Below are 20,311 nucleotides of genomic sequence, written 5' to 3'. Positions count from 1 at the left end.
TCAATTCTCCTCCAAAGTGATCTATAGATTTAATGTAATACTATAGACAAGTTTATTTTTTTAAGATTTTATTTTTTAATTTTTTTATGTAAACTCTACTCCCAACGTGGGGCTTGAACTCAGAACCCAGGATCAAGAGTCACATGCCCTACCAACGGAGTCACCCAGCCACCCTTAAACAAGCTTATTTTAAAATTTATACAGAAAGGAGAAGGCAAACCATAAGAGACTCTTAACTATAGAGAACAAACTGAGGGTTGATGAAGGGAGGTGGGTGGAGGGATGGGCTAAATGGGTGATGGGCTTTAAAGAGGGCACTTGTGATGAGCACTGGGTATCATATATGTAAGTGATAAATCACTAAATTCTACTACTGAAACCAATACTATATGTTAACTAGATTTTAATAAAATCTTGGAAGAAAAAAATTTACATAGAAAGCTAAAATTGTAAGCCTTACCATCAACTTAGTACCAACAAGAAAATACTGAAAGATATAAATAAAATATAACCCAATCCTCACAAAGAAAAAATTTTTTAAAATTAAGACCATCCCAAAAATCTGCTTGGGCAAACAGACTGATTAACAAGGGAAATTACTAGATGCAGTCAATAAGCAAGATTTGCTAAAGCCCTGACTTCAAGTACAAAAATCTATCCGCAACACAACAGGCTTCTTTCCTCTCCTCACCACTCCAAAAGTACTGATAATCAGGGGCACCTGGGTTGCTCAGTTGGTTAACCATCGGACTCTTGACTACGGCACAGGTCATGATCTCACGGTTCATGAGTTCAAGACCCACACCGGACTCTGCGCTGAGGGCACAGAGCCTGCTTGGGATTCAGTCTCTTCTTCTCTGTCCCTCCCATGTTTGCTCTCTATCTCTCTCAAAATAAATAAAAATATTTAAACTTAAAAGAAAAAAAAGAGCCATGCTTTACTCTTAATGTTTACCTAAACATTAAGGTCTGAGTTACTTACCTTTTGATCCAGTATATTGTGAAAACACATTTTTTCCCCCAAATTCTATAATAAAATGAAGCTTTGTCCTACGCATTGCCTCCCTAAATTAACATAATCCCAAACAGGTTTTTTTTTTACCTATTCACCCAGCCTTTACTAACAGGTCAGCTATTAAAGTATGTGTGGGGTGTGACTATACATCCCAGTTTGCCCAAGATATTACCATTTTATGCCAATAGTCCTGCATATACCCTTTTATGATGGTAGAGGCAAAAGACCAACTACCGATGGATATTCTCTTTTAAGAATACAGTATTTCAGGTTATAAAACAATATGTATAGAATTTTGAAAAAAGTTTCATATAAATGATCTAGAAAAAAAAATCTGGAGAACTACACATTAGAATTTAATAGTGGTTACTCTGCGGAGTTGAACAGTTTTTGCCTTTTGCTTTGTATTTCCCTATACTGTCTAAAAAAAGTATTTTTTACAATAGCATGTATTATCTTTCACACTTTGAAGGGAATTATTTCCATTTGTTAAAATGTAGCTTTCTTTCTGACCAAAATCCTCATCTCATTTCAAAAGCACACACTATTCATTAATATATTTTATTCATCAAGAACAGAGGCAATGTGAGATAGATACATAAAGAGACAGAGAGTAGAAAACTTTAGCTTTTAAGATGCAGAAAATCTAAATTCAAGAACCAGTCTTGCTGTGGAAAATATAGGACCTACCTACCTTTCAGAGTTGTTCAAAGCATCAAAGGAGAATCCATGTGAAAGTATTTTAATACAATACACTAATATAAGCTATGATTACTACTACAAGCACATGAACAAACTATGGAAACTCAGACTTCATGTATAAAATGAAGGCGCCTATTAAGTGAGCTCCAATTCCCTTCTGGTATTAACAGTGTCCTCTTAACTCAGCCTTCTACCTGCATCTAAGCTCTCTCTTCAGAAGGTATACCTTTTCTACAAGTAATAGTCCCCAGGTCTCCATGTTTTCTACCTTCACTAGGTCAGAGCCAGATCTCTACATTCTTCTCTTATGGCCCTGTCTGAAAGTGAAAGAAAATATGTCTGCTTCCTCCAAACAGACGTTAAAATCTCCTTTAATCTGATTTATATTTTATGATCTCCATCTGCTATACCCCGCAATGTGGAATAGTGGCTAATAAGCAGACGGACTTTGGAGCCAGGCTGCCAAGGTTCAGAACCTGGCTCTGCTATGTCACCAACTCTGCAATTTAACCATTAACAATTTACTTAATCTCTCTGTAAAACTGAGATAAAAACAGTACACCTACTGCATAAAGTTGTTAAACAATTATAAAAACAGTGCCTGACATACAGTAAATGTTATATGTGATTAAGTCCTTTTTAAAACTCCTTCTCTCTAAAAGTATAATGTTTATAGGTTAAGATAAAACAAGCAACAACCTTTCTTGTTTATTTTTCTCACTGAAAAATGTATTCTCATTTACCTATCAAAATTTCTCCACTAACTGTAGTGAAGTCATACACACTCATCATCAGATGTTCTTCTTTATTCTTTTTTCAAATCCTCTAAGCCAACATTTCCCAAAATCTGTTTCCTTTAGAAAATTTGTTTCACTAGTTCTTCAAGATGTTATGAGAGGGGGAAAAAAGGTTCAGTGATCAAATAAATTTGGAAAAGGCTGTTTTAATGTTAAACAGACTTCTTTTACATATTAAATGCACCATTACATTCCAAGAAACCATAAACTGCACAATGTTCACGAAGCATTAGGAAAATGCTGCTGCTCCAGTTCTTTACAACCTTTAATACAAAATATTCTATGTTAGGGGCACCTGGATGTTTCGGTCTGTTAAGTGTCCCACTCTTGATTTCAGCTGAGGTCATGATCTCACAGTTCCTCAGTTCGAACCCCGGAGTCCTGCATGGGGCTCTGCACTGACAGTGCCTATTTGGGATTCTCTCTCTCCTCTCTGCCCCTCCCCTGCTCATGCTCACTAGTACTTTCTCCCTCAAAAACAAATAAACATTTAAAAAAAAAAAAAAAGAAAGAAAGAAATGAGGTACTAAAAAAACAACAAAACCAAAATATTCTATGTTATGTAAACTCAACATTTTAAAAACCTGATTCAAACACAAGGCCTGTTCTCAAAATCATGCTGAGAAATCTGCTCAAGAAATCAGTAACTGCTGCCCTGCACAAATCACTTCTTAAATTTCTGAATATGAACACTGACCTCTAAAAAAGAACCACCACCAATAGCCAGCTAGCTAAACATGCTAGGTCACAGCTGTTATCTCATGATGGCATGTTAACCTATTTATTGGCCAAACATCCTTTAAACAAAGTCTAATTATTCAATATTTTTAAGTATTCTCTGAATATTCAAATAATAAGTACTTGTACTCTTCCCTTAAAGGAATTCCACCACAGAACCTTGTCAATCATCCCAGAACCAGTTCGGGCATAAATACAATGCCCTAAATATACAATCTACGGGGCGCCTGGGTGGCTCAGTCGGTTAAGCGTCTGACTTCAGCTCAGGTCACGATCTCACGGTCCGTGAGTTCGAGCCCCGCGTCGGGCTCTGGGCTGATGGCTCAGAGCCTGGAGCCTGCTTCTGATTCTGTGTCTCCCTCTCTCTCTGCCCCTCCCCTGTTCATGCTCTGTCTCTGTCTCAAAAATAAATAAAAAAAACGTTAAAAAAAAAAATTTTTTTTTAAATATACAATCTACATTGCTAAAGAGGTATCCAAAAGAACACCACTTAATAAATGAAGAACAGAATTGCACTATTTTGCAATTCTTGATGAATTAATAAATCTAAACAATGATTGTCAATAACTGCTAACATCCCAAGCCATAACAAGACCTTATGTACCTCCTATGTAAACAAACCACTCCCATGAAGTACTCTTACAACAACAAAATTCTGACAAATTATCAATTTATAGGAAATTTAGGAGACAGAATATGTTAAATGACATCACAGAAATGCATTCAGCAAAATGAGACCATGTGAAATTTCTGAGAGCAAACAACCTAGTTTCTTTCTAAGGAAGTAAAAAAAGAGATGGAGGGAGAGTCTAAAAGATTAAAATTGATTTAATAAACATGCCAATAAACTGTAAAGTATGGACTTTACTTTGACCCCATTTCAGGCAAAAAATTATATATGTATACATATGCAAAAAAATTATATATGTATACATATACACATATATACATACATACATGTAAGTAAAACAATCAGAAAAATATGAAACCTGATTATATACTTGGTGATATTAAGAACTTGCTATAAATTTATTTTGGTATGATAATGCTGTTTTGCCTACTGTATAAAAAGAGAGACTCTTTTAGAAATCTAAACTGAAATATGTGAAATTTACAAATTAAATATGCCTGGGATTTGGTTCAAAAGAGTCCAAGGATTTGGTGGTGTGGTAGTTGATAGAACTATAGAAAAAACAAGACTGCCCATAATTCTTCAAGCTCAATTATGAGTACATGGGAGCTCTTTACACTATTCTATTTTATATTAACATATGTTTAAAATATTTTGTAATAAAATTTTTTTAACGTTTATTTGAGAGAAAGACAGAGAACAGGGGAGGGGCAGAGAGAGAGAGAGAATCCGAAGCAGGCTCCACACTCAGCACAGAGCCAGACAGGGGGTTTGATCTCACAACCATGAGATCATGACCTGAGTCAAAATCAAGAGACCCAGCACTTAACTGACTGTGCCAAGCAGACACCCCTAAAAAGATTTTTTTTTAAATGTTGTCTGGGAATTGAATTACTTCCCTAGGACTACAAATAGTCTCTACATGAATTCCCACAATAGATTAATGCACAGTCAGGCATAAGAGAATGTAAATTTACCATGATCAAATTATATTTATAAAGTACTATCGGAAACAATTTGACATGAATTTCACTAACACCCAACATGCTAAACTCTCACATAATTACTGTTATTTGCAAGCCTACTACAATCTAACCAATTTATGGCTTTCTATGAAAAAACTACAGTGTTTCAGTATAATTTTTTAATTTTTATTTATTAAATAAAGCAACAATCACAGAAAAAACTTGCAGACAATACTGCAGAGTCATCACTATCTTTCTAGTCCTATGGGCCTATCCTACTTCTGGAATTCACCATTAGCAGACTCATTGCATAAGTGCTCCAGCGCACTGAGCTCCAAAAGAATTAGCTTTATCTTGTATATGAAAACCCTTTCCTGCCTTCCTACTCTGAAATAAAGAGCCAAACCAACAGATGGCAGACCAAGAGGGAGGGGGTGGTGATAAGGAGCCAGTTACAAGAGAGAACCAGGGAAAAAGAAAATAACACTGAGAACTGAAAGATGTAAGAATTTAAGAATACAAAATATTCAGCAATTCTGTAGATTTTTGCAAAGCAAAGTCACATTTTGTCAATCATCAACTACTTTAAAGTGAAGGGACTCTATGAATTTACATCTTACTTTACTCTCTTATGCAGTGTACCTTTAAGACTTTTGAGAAGTCCCTCTTAATATCTCAAACCAATTTAAATTAACCAAAGCAATTCAAACTATTTCCAAAATGAACAAGGGGAACAGGGGACTTACTAAGCTTTTATCAGTATTTCACTATGGCTTTACATTCACATCAGCCTTTTCGGAAGCTACCAATTTTTTTTTTTTACTTCAAAAAAGTAAAGCTATCCTCCTCTTCTATCCCAATCTCCAATATAATAATAATAATAATAATAATAATAATAATAATAATAATTTAAAAAAAGCATCAATATTAATGCAGCCTAACTGGTAGAAGGTTTTAATTAAAATATTAGTTTAAGAAACATTACAACAGTGTTGCTATTAGAAGTATAGTTTTAATCTAAATTATATTTCTTAAAAATGGCTAGGCTTTCAGTATAACATTGAGAACATGCCAATTACAGCAGGCCATCTTTGTCCATTCATCATGCCAAGTTACCTCCTGCTTCCAGATTAAGCAATTTATAATCACCTAATCAAGCCCATAATACCACATAATACAGAAGTCCACCACTCACGCTCTTGCAGTTTTACAAAGAAAGAGCAACTTCCTTTATGATCAGAACCTATTAAAAGAGGGTCCAGAGGCACCTGAGTGGCTCAGTCGGTTAAGCGTCCAACTTCAGCTCAGGTTCATGGGTTCAAGGCCCACATCAGGCTCTACACTGACAGCTCAGAGCCTGAAGCCTGCTTCAGATTCTGTGTCTCCCTCTCTGTCTGCCCCTCCCCTGCTAACACTCTGTCTCTCACTTTCAAAAATAAATAAACATTAAAAAAATTAAAAAAAAAAAAAAAAAAGAGGGTCTAGCAACTAGAGGTTATCCAAGGGCTCATTCCTCAAAGCTACCTCTCTCCTCTATGGAAGCTTGTCAAATACCAGAGTCTCTATCCTGTCTATCTCACAGAGGTGTTAAGAAGATCAACTGAGAATATGGTTACCAAAGTACTTTACAAACTAGAAGCCATATACACTATACAAATATGTATGTGTGTGCATATGTATGTAAATGCACACACACAAATGTAAGTCATTATTATTTCACTACTTGATTGTGCTCTAGACAGTTTGCAGGCTAAACTTGCTCCCTACTATCATTAGGTTTCAACATCTACCAAGAAGAATTTCATCTTTCTATATGAAAATTTAACCTTTCTGTAGTGATATCCAATCCATATACTAATTGCTGTTCTCTTCTCACATCTATTCCCCCATTTGGGAGAACAGAACTAGAAACATTCTTTAAGAATTCAAAGCAACATGTGGCACCAAAAATTTTGTCTCACTGTCACTATGAGTTCATAAACATGTATGTAGAATGGTCTTGCTCAAACATTAGTTGGATAGGATTTTAGATCAGCCAAAACCATCACACTGAGGCTGGCCATTTCCAAACTCTGCCCCCAAGAGTTTCTGCCAACAGCCCCCTTTGTTACAGAATTCTAATCCACACTCCCACCACTTAATAGCTGTGTGAGCCTGAACAAGTTACTTAACCTCTCTGTGCTTCAATTTCCTTATCTACAAAATAAACAAGTTGAATGTTGTATTCAATCAGATTTAACCATGGTTTAAACAATAGATAAAAGCACTTAAAATAATGCCTGGTGCACAGTAAATGCTCAGTAAGTGTTACCCAGCATTATTCCTTTAAATGTGCATCTGTCTACTCTACCACACCACCTTCAGTGAATTACACAAATCTCTCCATCATTCTCTTTTTATTTTTTTTAAAGTGTATTTATCTGTTTTGAGAGAAAGTGCGAGCAAGGAAGGGGCAGAGAGAGAGGGAGAGAGAATCCCAGGCAGGCTCTGCTGTCGACACAGGGCTCAAACCCACAAACTATGAGAGCATGGCCTGAGCCAAGGTCAAGAATCGAAGACTTAACCAACTGAGCCACAAAGGCACCCCATCATTCCTTCTTTTTAAAAGAATGAGCAATTTTGAGAAAACAGAATCTGGCCATATTACTGACAAAATTCATTATATGTAAATGAATACTTGGTTGTATAAGAAAGATCAATGATATCTTCTATAAAAGATACTTTTGCTTTTTTAAATATTAACACATAGATAATATAATCTTTCTAGTTCTAGAATAGATTATCCTATATTTCTAATACTATCAAGTTAGCAAAGCTACTTACTTGAATTGTATAACATAAAACTGCCCACTGCCCATGACCTGTATTAAGTTAAAAAAAAAAAAAAATGCTTGAACAATATGTACCCCCCAAAATGAAAATCAACAGACTTTAAATTAAGAGTTTAGAATGAGGACAAATAGCTTGCCAGAGCAAGAGGAAATATTACCATTTCATTAACATCACTACCATTATAATGAGAATAACCAAACACTGCAATAAGCAAAGAGCTGAATGGCAAGCTTATTTTTTTGCATATTACTTAGCATAACCTATGCACAATTATATGCTCTTGATAATGGTATAAATTCTAAATCTTTTACTGTTTATTTATTTTTGAGAGAGAGAAACAGAACATGAGCAGGGGAAGGGCAGAGAGAGAGGCAGACAGGGAATCCAAAGCCGGCTCCAGGCTCTGAGCTGCCAGCACAGAGCCCAACGCCAGGCTCAAACTCACAATCCGTGAGATCATGACCTGAGCCAGAGTTGGACAGTCAACCGACTGAGCCACCCAGGTGCCCCATAAATTCTAAATCTTAACGTTTCACATGTGATAACACAATGCAAAAAAAATTCACACTGTGTAACTGATTTAATAGTTCCCCTTCGTCATAAAACATTAAAGACGTACAATTATTGAATCCAATTTAGAGACAATTTTACTCCACACTCAAGTTCCTAGAGCTGTATTCCTGGCTTTCTATGTACCAGGGACTTTAGAGGCACCAGAATGAGTAAAATATATAGGTTTATGGCGTCATGAAGTTTACATTCTAGTGAGGAAGACAAATAAACAAGTAGACAAGTCACTAAATTTCAGGAAGCACAAGTGCTATAAAAAAAAACAAAAGAGAAAAGGAGAGTGGAGGAAAGATGATTACTATTTTCTACAGTGTGATGGCTAACAATTTCTCGAAAGAGGTAAAAACCTCTGAGAACTCCTTTTTAAACAAACACTTGAATGATGTGAGGGAGGAAACAAAGATCTGAGGAAAGAACACTCCAAACAGAGCAAGAACAAATAAATATTAAGCCCTGGAAATGTACCTGTCACAATCAAAGAATATAAAGAGTTCAGTATAGCACAGGTGGAATGAACAGAGAGACAGGCAGGGATGAACTATACCATGTGGTACCTTGTAAGTCAACACAAGGAATTGGGCTGTTACTTTAATTGTAAAAGGAAGTCATTGTAAAGTATTAAGTAGAGGAATGGCCTATCTGACCATTAAAAAGGTCATTCTAGCTACAAGTAGAAATAGACGGTCAGAAATCAAGTGAGAAAGCAGGGTTAAGAGACTACTGCGATTATTTAAGCAGGAGTTAATGGTGGTTTAGACCAAAGTAATAAGGCAGACATGATGACATGTGATCAGATTAGAAATATATTTAAAAAATAGAGTCAAGAGGTTTTGTTGATGGGCTTATTATAGGGTTTGAAGAAAAGAGAAAAATCACAGATGACACCTAGGCTTTTGGCCCAAGTGACTACTTGATTAGTTCTGCCATTTACTAAGAGCTGATTCAGAGAAAATGAAGAGGACAGAAATCATACCTTCTTTATTGTATAAATTTAATTTGAGATGCCTCTTAGTCAAATGAAATGGTGAAATGAGCAGATGAACTCTAACCTGGACCTCAGGGAAAGGGTCTGCACTACAAGACATAAATGTGGAAGTCAATCAGCACAGAGTTTTTAAAGCTATAGAAATGGATAAATGTAACTGGAAAGACTTCATTGTTTAATCCTCACATCACCCTTATGACGTAGCAATTACCACTACCCTCACTTTTATAGACCAGGAAACTGACACTAAGAGACTAAGACTTGTCCAACATCACTCAGCTAGCAAGTGGCAGAGTTCAAAAAAAAAAAGAAAAAAACAGATCTGGATTACAATGACCCTGACCTTTTTCAACTGAAGTTAGTCATCTGAACCAGAGAACCTGAACTGAATACTGGAGTAAATATTTTCTCAATTCTCCCAAGAATGGTAGATACCTAGTGGCATTCTAGATGCACCAGCGAGAAAGACTTAATTCTTTACATACAGTGCATGTCCAAATGTCCTAAAACATTAGTGTTTAGTTCTCTCCTGGAATCCCAGCTGAGGGAAAAAAACTCACCTATACTATTATTCAATTATTATCATTCTATTACTACTACCTCTACTGGCACCACTAGTACTTGGAATCCTTTAAGTTAAGAGAGAAAGAGATTGGTGAATAATGTTACCATACTATGACTTTTCATGGCCTTCTCCTTGTAACTAGTAAAATCAAGTGTCATTTGGGGTTTTTATAGGACCAAAGGTAATTTTACTAAAAGACTACGCAGACCTCTATTGGTTCCATTCACAATCAGCACTCAGCATCTCTTTTCCTGAGAACACCAGTTCATCTGAAAACTACTAGAATGTAAGCTCCTCCAGTGCAAGATTTTTTGTTTTTTTGTATGGACTTGTCAAATCACTATGCTGTACACCCAAAACTAATGTAACATTGTGTGCCAATTAGAGTTAAAATTTTTTTTAAAAAGAATCATCTTTTTTTTTTTTTTTTCATTAATGTGTCCCAAGCACTTGGAAAAGTGTTCTTTCTGGGAAAGAACCTAAATTTCCAGCTGGGCAGAACTTGTTACCTTATAAGATGGGGATGTTTCTCATGTTGTCTTAGTACCTTGGTCGCACTAACATCTGGTATTATCCTAATCTAGAACTGTAAACTCTCGATTGCATCCTCCTTAAGATTAACCTTCTTTCTCATGGAAATATAATAGCTTCCAGATATGGCCATTACCGGTCAAATAACTACCATACCATGATTTCACTATGTACTGTGTACAGTGTTCAAAATAACGAGCACACAGTGTGAACCAAAACTACTAAATCATACATACTATGGAAGAAAGAATATTCTTCTTACAATCTCAGCTATCTTTTGTTAAACTCCAGAAGTATTTCAGAGTACAGGTATTATGAATCAATGCAGCAACTCCATTAAATGCAGAAAGTTTCAATGAGCAAACCCAGCTAGACCAGAAATTGCATTCAAATTGATTTCACCTGCACAAAATAACATACATGTATCAGCACTATATTAGTGGACAATGTATTTCATTTTCAAACTATAAGAACCTACCAACCACAGGCATTAAGTGCCCCTACACAATAGGTTCAGGTCACCGAAATTACTACAGAGCATTTTTAAAAATCAGTCATCTCTTGGGGCGCCTGGGTGGCGCAGTCGGTTAAGCGTCCGACTTCAGCCAGGTCACGATCTCGCGGTCCGTGAGTTCGAGCCCCACGTCAGGCTCTGGGCTGATGGCTCGGAGCCTGGAGCCTGTTTCAGATTCTGTGTCTCCCTCTCTCTCTGCCCCTCCCCCGTTCATGCTCTGTCTCTCTCTGTCCCAAAAATAAATAAAAAACGTTGAAAAAAAAATTAAAAAAAAAAAATCAGTCATCTCTGGAAAAAAAATAGCACAACACATTCTCTGTTGGTAAGGTTATAAGGAAAATAGGCGTTCTCATACATTACTGGTGGGAATGCAAACAAGTACAACACTTCTGTAATATCTAACAAAACTACATACAGTCATCTACTCTTACCCAAAGGGGGAGACCCCCAGCGGATACCTGAAACAGCAGTTTAAGACCCCCCAGTGGATACTTGAAATCGCAGATAGTACCAAACCCTATATCTGGTATGTTTTTTCCTACACATACATACCCATGATAAAGTTTAATTTATAAATTAAGTAAAGTAAGAGATTAACAACAATAATAAAATAGGACAATTATAACAATACAGCTAATCCTTGAACAACACAGGGGCTGGGGGCACCGACACCCCATGCAGTTGAAAATCCGCATACAACTTTTGACTCTGAAAACTTAACTACTAATAGCCTATTGCTGACTGGAAGCCTTACCAATAACAATCAATTAACACATATTTTGGACATTATATGTATTATATACTGTATTCTTACAATAAAGTAAGCTAGAGAAAAGAAAATATTACTAAGTAAATCATAAGAGAAAATATATTTATAGTACTGTGTGCACCCAGGTAGTTCAAACCCAAATTGTTCAAAGGTCAACTGCATACTATAATAAAAGTTATGAGGGGTGCCTGGGTGGCTCAGTTGGTAGAGCATGCGACTCTTGATCTCAAGGTCATAAGTTCAAACCCCACTTTGGGTGTGGAACTTACTTTTTTTTTTTTTTTCAACGTTTTTTATTTATTTTTGGGACAGAGAGAGACAGAGCATGAACAGGGGAGGGGCAGAGAGAGAGGGAGACACAGAATCGGAAACAGGCTCCAGGTTCCGAGCCATCAGCCCAGAGCCCGACGCGGGGCTTGAAATCACGGACCGCAAGATCGTGACCTGGCTGAAGTCAGACGCTTAACCGACTGCGCCACCCAGGCGCCCCTGGAACTTACTTTTAAAAAAAAAAAAAAAGTTATGTGAATGTGGTCTCTCCCAAAATATTTTATTGTACCATACTCAATCTTATGATGATGTGAAATGATAAAATGCCTACATGTAGTGAGGTACATATGATGAAGTGAGGTAAATGACAGGCATTGTGATATAGTGCTAGGCTACTACTAACCTTCTTTCTGACTATACATCAGGAGAAGGATCATCTGCTTCTCAACCACTGGTGACCACCGGTAAGTGAAATCATGGAAAGATAAACTGTAGATATGGGGGAGGACTACCATATGTACTTAACTTTTGACCCAGCAATCCTACTCATAGAAATCTTCCTTGAAGATACACCTCTAACAGTACAAAACTGCATATGCACAGGTCAGTTAACTGCGATACTGTTTATAACTGCAAAATATAGGAAACAACTCAAATGTACATAAAATGGCTGAATAAATTAGATAAATCTACTGACCGGAGTGCTATACAGCTGTAAAAAAAGAATGAAGACTAGTTATTAAAAAGAATGAAGTAATTTGGGGCCCTTGGGTGGCTGAGTCAGTTAAGTGTCTGACCCTTGATTTCGGCTCAAGTCACGATCTCACGGTTTGTGGACTCAAGCCCCACATCGGGCTCTGCGCTAAAAGCGCGGAGCCTGCTTGGGATTCTATCTTCCTCTCTCTTTGCCCTTCCCCTGCTCCCTCCCTCTCTCTTAAAAATAAATAAATAGACATTAAAAAAAGAGACAGAATGAATTAATTTGGAGAGATTTCCAGGATATCCGGCGATTTCCAAGAAGTAAAAAAAATAAACTCCAAAAGAGTATCTATAACATGTTACTCTTCATATAAGAAAGAAGGGAAAAGAAAACAGTTGGGCAGTTAGTCAGAAAGTTAAACATAGAGTTATCATACAACCCAGTAATTCCACTTCTAGGTATATACCCAAAGGAACTGAAAATATATGTCCACACAAAAACTTGTACATGAATGCTCATTTGCAGTATTATTCACAATAGCCAAAAAATAGAAAACCAATGTCCATCACTGGATGCACAGATGTGATATATCCATATAATGGAGTATTATTCAGCCATAAAAAGGAATGGAGTACTAATACATGCTACATGGTAGAACCCTGAAAAAAATCATGCTAAGTAAAGGAAGCCAGGCACAAAAGTCCACATACTATATGATTCCATTTACATGAAACGTCCAGAATAGACAAATTTATACAAACAGAAACCAAATTAGTGTTAACTGGGGCTAAGGAAGATGGTAGGGGAAATGACTGCTAATGGATACAGGGTTTCTTTTTGGAGTGGTGAAAATATTCCTGAATTAGATAGTTGTAACGGCTGCACAACCTTTGAATACACAAAACACCACTAAATTGTACACTTTAAAAAGGTAAGTTCTGTGTTGGGTGAAATGTGTCTCAATTAAAACTATATGAGAAAGGGGCGCCTGGGTGGCTCAGTCGGTTGAGCATCTGACTTCAGCTCAGGTCATGATCTCGTCATTTGTGGGTTCAAGCCCCGCATCGGACTCTGTGCTGACAGCTCAGAGCCTGGAGCCTCCTTCAGATTCTGTGTCTCCTCCTCTCTCTGCCCTCCCATGCTCATGCTCTGCCTCTCAATAATAAATAAATGTTAAAAAAAAAATTTTTTTTTAAACTGTATGAGAAAGAAAGAAGAAAGGAATATAAAAAAAAAACAAAACACAGGCTGTTCATTTCTGTAAAAGAAGTAACAGAAGAATAAACAAAAAAACTGAAGAGACTGGTTACCTACAAGGCAAGGAAAACAGATGGGCAAAAGGAGGTGGAAGTGGAGGTGGAAATGGGGTAGTAGGAATAAGAAGTGATATTTCTCTGTATCTTTTTATGTAGTAATGTTTAGTAACTACAATGTTTCATATACCAAAATAAATAAATCAATAATCAAAATCAACCAGGATTGAGGGGTAATCCAAAATGGAATACAAAGAAAAGAATCTAACTGCATTACAGATGAAAAACAGAACCACCCTAAAGGGAGTGGGGAAGTAAAGAACTAACCTAAACAACTTTGGAAAAAAAAAATATTTTGACTAGATACTGTAAGGCTAAAGACAAGACAAAAAAAAAAAAAAAAAAAAAAAACACTGGACACAAACACTGAACTCTAATTAGCAAATAGGCATCTCAAAAGGGTACTGTTAGCAATCAGTAACTACTTGATATGCATTATAAAAGTCAGCAAGTGGGGCGCCTGGGTGGCTCAGTTGGTTAAGCATCCGACTTCGGCTCAGGTCATGATCTCACAGTCTGTGAGTTCGAGCCCCACGTCGGGCTCTGTGCTGACAGCTAGGAGCCTGGACCCTGCTTCAGATTCTGTGTCTCCCTCTCTCTCTGACCCTTCCCCGTTCATGCTCTGTCTCTCTCTGTCTCAAAAATAAATAAACGGTAAAAAAATAAATAAATAAAAGTCAGCAAGTAATTTGGATATGATTATCTCATTTTCTGTAGAAAACAAAAGCCAGATTTTTCACTATCAGAAAAAAGTTACAAATAAGAAACAATCAAAGATTGGGGGCCGAGGTGGGTCAGTCGATTAAGCGGCCAACTCCTGGTTTTGGCTCAGGTCATGACTTCACAGTTTGTGGGTTCAAGCCCAGCATCAGGCTCCACGCTGAAGGTGCGGGGCCCGATTGGGATTCTCTCTCTCCCCCTCTCTACCCCTCCCCTGCTTGCACTATCTGAGTCTCTCAAAAAAAAATAAACTTAAAAAAAAAAGAAAGAAACGAGTAAAGGTTAAAATGAACCTGTGGTGTTGGAGTAGAGTAGAAGCTATCAATACAAACTCATGGTTTTTAATATATATAGAAAGATAAATATAGAAATAAACAAGCATGCGCGTGTGTGCGCGCGTGACTCATTTGTACGTTAATGTATATACATGTATTTCCAAACCCTGCCCTCTGAGGGCCTAGGATTAGTGACACTCCCGTTAACTACACCTAGCATCCAGGTCTTAATTTAAATTCTATTCTCTGATCAAAGGAAACAGATTTCCTTAGACAAGTTCTTGATTCCAGGACTGATAAAAGGAAAGGTACAAGATGAGCAAGAAATAGCCTATGGTGCCAGAATATAAGGAAGTTCTTGAATAAGGATGAAGGCCAACATGAAAAGGCTCCTAATGGCCAAAACTGGGGAAATTTGAGTAACAAAAAAAATAGTATTGGGCTATAACATGTAGAATAAAACAAATAACCAATGACAGTATACTTATATAAATAAATAACCAAATAAATGAGGAAGAGATACCACTTCCTAATAGAAGAATTCTAATAGTATGTATTTTTAAAATGAAGAAAATACAAAATCACCATTAGGTAGGAACCACAATAACTGTTGAGGACAAGATCTACCAAGGCATGGTAAAAGCAGTGGCAGAAAGTTTGAGGAGAAACAGTTTATCTGCATAGTCCCCCTCCCCCCTCCCAAGACATGTACCAAAAGGATGAATAGTAACTTTATAAGGGAAACACAGCAGAGGCCACCTTAACAAAGTAATCAAGGTGAAAATATCACTAGCGATAAGATCTGTCAACATGTATCCTCTAAAATGATGCACCTAGGACACATCATTTCTGTGGTTTTCTTGTAAACATACATAATTTCAATCAAATCATAGAAAACATCAGACAAATCCAAAATGGGAAAAATTCTACAAATTAACTAACAGTACTCCTCAAAAGTGTCAAGATCATGAAAGACAAGGAAAAATTGAGGAACTGTCACAGACTGGAAGAGACAAGAAAGATATAACAACTAAATGCAATTAATTAAATCCTGCAACAGAAAAAAAGGCATTAGGGGGAAAACTAGTGAAATTCAAATAAAGTCTGTAGTTTAGTTAACAGTATTATACCAAAACTAATTTCCTGGCTTTGATCATTGTACTTTGGTTATATAAAGTGTCAACATCAGGAGATGATGTATGAAGAGTATTATATAGGAACTCTCTGTACTATCTTTGCGACATTTCTGTAAGTCTAACATTATTTCAAAATAAACGGTTAAAAATAAATAAAATCCATCAATTGATCATCTTATGCAAGTGTCATATTTCCTTGCTCAGGGATCTCATCTGTAATTTAATATTCTGATTAATTTAGAGGGCCCAGTAAGTGACAACAGAAAAAACTAAAACCATAAAAATGAGATCTGGTATCTAAAAATTAATTATCTACTTTATGTTCCCTTAGACCTTAGTGAAAAAAAAAAAAAATTGCTAGCTGTTGTGACTTCACTGGCTTTGCAAACTTATTTTTAAATGATGTGGCCAATTGGTTGTTTTCAACATCATGATAATCTGCAGTATGTGCCTGTAGCAACGCATTTGTCTATTAAGCCAAAGTTTTACTTACATTAAAAAAAGTCAATAGGTTATAGTAAGTTTTTTACTTATTATTACATAGTTGTCCAACTATAAAATTCAAAATGTTTCACAAGTCAATATGCTTTTATCTTAACACAAACTTCTCTCCACACCCCAAACCACAAAGTCTTCATTACTATTATTTTACTGAAAATCTAAATTTTAACAGTGCAACTGTTCAATATATCGAGTCATTCTTTTTAATTTAAATACTAAGGAGTATTTGGGGGAAAAAATGTCTTTTAGGAAAAAAAATGCTTGAAACATTAGAATTCTACTGCTATTTATTATTTACATCTTCTACTAACCAATCCAGACCAACCAACAACAAAGTCTTTGAAATTCCTTTAATCAAATAGGATTTGCAGACGATGTTTATATATATATATATATATATATATATATTTTTTTTTTTTTTTTAAATGTTTATTTATTTTTGAGAGACAGCACAGGCAAAGACAGAGGAGAGGAGACACAGAATCTGAAGCAGGCTCCAGGCTCTGAGCAATCAGTGCAGAGCCCCACACAAGGTTGGAACCCACAAACCGTGAGATCATGACCCAAGCCAAAGTCAGACGCTCAACCAACCAAGCCACCCAGGCGCCCCAGAAGATGTTTATATTAATAAACAGACTAAGTGACACATTTGCTTTCTCCTCCATGCGCCACCAGGACGCCTGCATAGGGAGTGGAATACATGACCAGCAAATGAATGGCTAAGTGTCACATGCAAAACAGCATGACTAGAAATTTAAGAAGCAAAGTGATAAGAGAACCTCAGGAAAAACAAAATTCATATAAGTTTAGAATTACAAAAGGCCTTAATAGGCCATTTAATCCATTCCAATAACAACTGCGGACAAATGACAATCTATCACGTTTTTTAAAACCACTAGATTTTCAACCTCCCTAGATATTTCATTCTGCTATATAATACTGTCATATAATTTGAAAGAAATATTACAAGACTATTATTTTCCCTACTTAATGCTTTCTTTTCTCAAATAATACATTTTAACTCACTTCCAAGATATGCCCATGTGTAGATGCATTATACGTGTGTGTACATGCATACAGACACCTAGGACACTCAATTTTGCTTGTATAAACTCACACCATAGAAACCTGCATAATCAAAGGCAGGTATCCATCCTATCCCAATCACAAAGGCACTATGACAAACAATGTCACATAATGATTTGGGTCTAAAAATAACCAATGAAAATCAATGTTATAAAACCTTGAGGAAAAGAGGTTTCTCCCCACCGTGAATAATCATAGTTTGCTTCCCCCAAACACTGCTCCTTTTCAGCACCCACCAAAGAAAGAACTGTAAAAACATGTATGTACTAGATCCAAGCAGTTAACACTTGTTTAACTTTCGATTTTTAAAACCATTTAACTAACAATCATTTTGGAAGAGGGTCCAATGAAAGAGACAGTGATGACAGAGTACAACCAGTGATAATGAACAAGTAACCAGTCTTAATCAAGTGGACCCAAGTGACTCAAATAAAACAAATCATTTTGAAACATATACAGAATGGGGAAGTCCCAATCAATGATGAGCCAAGTATTATTCGAAAAAATTAAGCGTCTGTTAGGAAATACACCAAAATGCTAACCATGAAATGCTATCTCTGGAAATGGAATTACAAAGACGAGTTAGTTAAGACTGGGTATTCCTATAACTCTGATTATCCATATTTTCTACAGTACTATAGACATTATTTTAAAATTAAGGCAAATTCTGTCCCTGCACACAGCTCTCTGGGCCGGAGAGCAGGTCTTTTACATAATCTCTTGGGAAAGGTGGTACCAGTTCCTGTCCTCGTGTCTCCCAAGAACCTGCCACTCATCACAGAAAAGGTTTCAACATGTTCCCTGGGACAACTCTTTTCCTCATCATCCTCATCTCACCCAGAGACTAAACAATGCATCTCGTCTCCTCTTTTGGTAGCACAGGCATTATAAATTGTTATTTTACAGAGGCAGGAGATTTGGAGAAAGGTGTACCAGATGAGCTGCCCCCACCCAAAGGCAGAGCAAAGGAGAAAGACACGTCGTCCCAATCTCCACCTCAAAAGGCGGCCGGTGACTGGGGGCACTGGGGTCGAGGCTTTCCCGAAACAGGGTCGGGCCGCTGCCCCACGACCCCAGCCCCGGCCGGGGAAAGGCCCTCGTCAGAGGATACAGGGGTGAAGGAGAAGGTCAGAGACGCGACCCCCGAGGGCCCAGGGACAGGTACAAAAAGCCGCTGGAGGGGCGGGTCCCTGTGCGAGCGGCTGGGTTTCTAAGACGGCTCTGTAGGCGCCCAGGCGGCGGGAGGCCTCTGAAGCCGGGGGCGCGCACAACGCCGGGAGGGTTCCCCCAGGCCTCCGCCTGCCGCCCACCCAGGACCCCGGCGGCCCCGCTCGGCCGCGGCCCGGGAACGGCCCCGGCCGGCCTTGCCGGGCCGGCGGGGCGCACGCACAGGCAGCCAGGAGGGCAGAAGAGGCGTTACCGTACGCGGCTTCGGAGCTGGCTGGCGTGGGGCGCGGCTCCGGCGACCCGAGCTCGGCTCGGCAGCGGCTGCGGCGGCCGCGTCCTTTATTTTTGCTGCAGCAGCGGCGACTTGTCAAAGGGAAAGACGTAAGAGGCGGCGGCAGCGACGCCGGCGGCGGCGGCGGCGGCGGCGGCGGCGGCGGCGGCGCAGCAGGCAAGTATCGCGGAATTTGGGCGGTACTCTCGCGCAGTCTTGACCGCTCGTCCCGCCCCCCCCCCCCCCCCCCCCCCCGCCAAGGCCCAGCGCGGGAGGCTAGAGGGGTTGGAGGAGGAGCATCACCGTGGGATTGCGGGAGGAGGGGAAAAGGGAAGGAGACTTAATGGCGGGGGCGGGGGTTTGGCTTATGTTCTGGGGACTTCGGCACCGCCCTGACCTCCCTTTTCAGCCTTCGCGGAGTCTAGACAACCCCGTCCACCCGCGGGGGCTGGACTCTGCTTATGAGGCACAATTGGAGACGTTTCACAAGGGCGGGTGAGGAGTTGGGGGCCATCCAGCAGTCCCCGTTTTCCCCGTGGTGGGCGGAGAAGACCTCACCGCCCAGAGTCCTGGGCGAAAGAAGCGACGCTTGGGGAAGCTGGCAGCAGGGGCGGGGCGACCACACCCCTTTATCTCGGAAGCGCGCCTGGTTCTCTGCGCTCTTTATCTCCCCTCACACATGGCCCTAAACCTCTGGCCGGTCAAGTTCAATCATATAAAAGTGTTTCACTTGGCATACTTCTATCTTATTTATGTCTTTGCGCTGCAGGACTGCTAGAACCCTGCAGATGCTGGGGCCTGCCACTCCTTAGTTTTCTTTTCTGCTGAGGAACACCGAGTTAAATTGTCCCTTGGGTGACTTACATCCTTGATCATGACCCAGACCTTCACAAAGAAGTCCCGTGAAGGGTGGGAACGCTAACAGGCTTTGGTCATCACCGTACACCCAGCACCTAACAGCAGTCCAGGTGCTCATTAAATTATTGAAAGAATATATTCCTGTCTCCTCCCTTCTGTTATCTTTTCTTACTACTAGACTTCCACATTTCTAGCCATCTTCCTGGTGTCCTTTGTTAAACATATTCTACTTAGTTACTGCTTAACTGAGTGAGGATCTGAAGCCTTTCTCTTCCCTCCAGAAGCTCACAATCTAATTGGGGACATAAGAGGAGTTCATAACATACAAGCCATGTATGTGTTACTCATGTAAAAAATTATGATACAGGCAGAAGACAGAGTGCTTGCCAGTGGTTAAATT

General features: G+C 38.6%; 1 protein-coding gene across 9 annotated transcripts in view; it reads right to left on the bottom strand.

Annotated features, from left to right (window-relative positions):
* The window catches only part of HERC1 (HECT and RLD domain containing E3 ubiquitin protein ligase family member 1), a 186,907-nt gene extending 167,703 nt beyond the window's left edge, over window positions 1-19,204 (bottom strand). For 7 of the 9 annotated variants that reach the window (XM_053888977.1, XM_053888984.1, XM_053888980.1 and 4 more), the window contains exon 1: window positions 19,036-19,204. The gene's annotated coding sequence lies outside the window, so the exon portion shown is untranslated. The remainder of the gene's footprint in view (window positions 1-19,035) is intronic. The other 2 variants (XM_053888978.1, XM_053888985.1) reach the window with 2 other exon arrangements.
* Between the last annotated feature and the right edge of the window lie 1,107 nt (window positions 19,205-20,311).

Source organism: Panthera pardus, unplaced genomic scaffold (genome assembly GCF_024362965.1).
Source record: "Panthera pardus isolate Hobbes unplaced genomic scaffold, ASM2436296v1 HiC_scaffold_24, whole genome shotgun sequence".
Lineage (NCBI taxonomy): Eukaryota > Metazoa > Chordata > Mammalia > Carnivora > Felidae > Panthera > Panthera pardus.
The sequence above is the reverse complement of the archived record's forward strand: the minus strand, read 5'-3'. Positions and strand labels throughout refer to the sequence as shown.